At 38.0% G+C, this 2,739-nt stretch overlaps 1 non-coding gene across 1 annotated transcript; it reads right to left on the bottom strand.

Moving 5' to 3' along the window:
• Positions 1-2,163: 2,163 nt before the first annotated feature.
• LOC128095879 (U1 spliceosomal RNA) lies at positions 2,164-2,327 on the bottom strand. Its single transcript, XR_008213473.1, has one exon. It is a non-coding gene; the product is annotated as a U1 spliceosomal RNA (small nuclear RNA).
• Between the last annotated feature and the right edge of the window lie 412 nt (positions 2,328-2,739).

Below are 2,739 nucleotides of genomic sequence, written 5' to 3'. Positions count from 1 at the left end.
CTGTGTAGCTTTGCGCCTTTTCCTGGATCTCGCTCTGTAGACCAGGCTGGCCTCTAACTCACAATGATCCACCTGCCTCTGCCTCCCGAGTGCTGGGATTAAAGGCGTGCCCACCACCGCCTGGCACCCTCAGACATTTGTACAAACAAATGTACAAACAAACAAATTGTACATTTGTTTGTTTGATGTTTTGTGTGGTTCCATACATGACTGCATGCATTTGGCATTAATTTTTGTTTCCCAGTGTCAATTCTTACTCATACAATTTCCTGTTCAGTATTAATGTTTGATCAATGAAATTTTGAACAAATTCACTACATTCCCTTCACTAGAATTAGTCTGCAAATAATAATCTTTCCATTGATCATGTACTTGCTCTATTTCTTGTTATCTGTGCTCATGTAAAGCACCTGAGTATGCATGGGTATGACACCTAATACTAATACTAACCCAGGGGCATCCTCTCTGGGCTAGAATACTTGAGAAAAATCTATCTTTCCACTTTTGTCAGCTTACTAAATAATATAAGCCACTCATACATTTTTCACTTCACCATTCTTCCACAGGATACATTAGAATGTTCCCTGGATTTCATAGTGAAAGAATTATGCATGCATATCCAGCTGATACAATTTCAGGAGGAGAGGTATGCTTAAATAGCCATCACATTTTAGTGGCATCCAGATGTGCATACCAATGTCAGATTGACATAGGGTTTCTCCCAGGTATGTGTGGTGGTAAATTCTGTACTCTGAATAATGTGCCTGAAGATCAGAGGACTTAACAAGCCACTAGATTAATCCAAGAGGCTAGGAAGAGATGGCACACTTGTAATCCTATCACAGGGGAAGCAAGATCTGTTTGCATCTTGGCACATTCAAAGCCACCCTGGATTACATGGAATTGTCCCAATCTAGGAGAGAAACAAAGCCAGGCATTGGTGGAATATACCTTTAATTCTAATACTTGTGAGTCATTTGCCTTTAATCCCAGCACTTGAGATCTCACACCTTTAATCCCAGGATTTGGGAAGCATATATGTCATTAATCCCAGCACTAGGAAAGAAGTGATGGCTTGGCAGAGAAAGGTGTATATGGCCTGAGGAGACAAGAATAGAGGCTTTTCGCCTGGATAGCTTTTGGCTAAGGACTCAGAGACATTCATTCAGAGGATTCATGGAGTTGGCAAAGTCAGACAAGGCAGTGGCTTGTTCCTTTGTTTCTCCCATCTATCAGAATTTACCACAATATCAGCTTCCATTTTTTTTCTTCTCAGCTCCCCATGGAACCTTCTTTAAAATCGACCATATACTTGGCCACAAGGCAAATCTCAACATATACAAAACAATTGGAATAACCTCCTGTGTTCTATCAGACCACCGTGGTTTAAAGTTAGATTTCAACAACAACAAAAACTGCAGAAATCCTACAATCTCATGGAAACTGAATAATACTCAACCAGTGGGTTAAGGAAGAAATAAAGAAAGAAATTAAAGACTTCCTAGAGATCAACGAAAATGAAGATACCACATATCCAAACCTATGGGACACTATGAAAGCAGTGCTAAGAGGGAAATACATAGCACTAAATGTACACATAAAGAAGTTGGAGAAATCTTACACTAGTGACTTAACAGCATGCCTGAAATCTCTAGAACCAGAAGAAGCAAAGTCACCCAGTAAGAATAGACACCAGGAAATAATCAAATTGAGAGCTGAAGTCAATAAAATAGAAACAATGAGAATACAAAAAATTATTGAAACAAAGAGTTGGTTCTTTGAGAAAATCAACAAGATAGACAAGCCCTTATCAAGACTAATCAAAAGGCAGAGAGAGAGCATCCAAATTAACAAAATCAGAAATGAAAAGGTAGACATAACAACTAACACTGAGGAAATCCAGAAAATCATCAGGTCATACTTCAAAAACCTCTGCTCCACAAAACTGGAAAATCTAAAAGAAATGGATAATTTTCCATTTTTTTAAATTAAAAATTCCATCTACTATTTGTACAACAGTTATGGAATTCATCACATATGTTAAGCAAACTGTACACTATAACTCATGTATTTTACAGTAACTATTCCATACCTATGCTTTGTGTCCTAGAATTGGATGATAATGCAATATGTGATATTTTCATTTGTATCTTTTTTTTTAAACAGGGGAGAGCGCGAACGCAGTCCCCCACTACCACAATTTATGCAGTCGAGTTTCCCTCATTTGGGGAAATCGCAGGGGTCAGCACATCCGGAGTGCAATGGATAAGTCTTGCCCTGGGAAAACCACCTTCGTGATCATGGTATCTCCCCTGCCAGGTAAGTATTCATTTGTATATTCTAATAATATTTCCAAGTTCTTCATAATTCAGAGCAGTTAGCTTGCTGATTTATCCATCTACATTGTGGTGTAGATTATAAACAGAAAAAATAAAGTAACTTGAGGGATATTCCTCAGAGAACACACACATGTTGTGATTATACAACCCATAACTCTATAAATTTCCTTTCTCTGATGTTATCCTTTTTTCTCACCACTTTCAAACTTGGTTGTCTGCCTCATGGATAAAAACCTTAGGATCAACCCAGTATCTCCACACTTCTTTTGTTATCCCTCATACATTGATCAAGAGCTACACTGACGACTGTACTGCACTTCAAAATATCGGAATACTGAGAAGTTATATTCTCTCCTCTTCTTTTTAAATATAAGGTCTTTTTACACTTCTTGGCAGTATT

The sequence above is a fragment of the Peromyscus californicus genome, unplaced genomic scaffold (genome assembly GCF_007827085.1).
Source record: "Peromyscus californicus insignis strain IS unplaced genomic scaffold, ASM782708v3 Scaffold_4__1_contigs__length_199733344, whole genome shotgun sequence".
NCBI lineage: Eukaryota > Metazoa > Chordata > Mammalia > Rodentia > Cricetidae > Peromyscus > Peromyscus californicus.
This window is presented reverse-complemented; position numbering and strand designations above follow the sequence as displayed.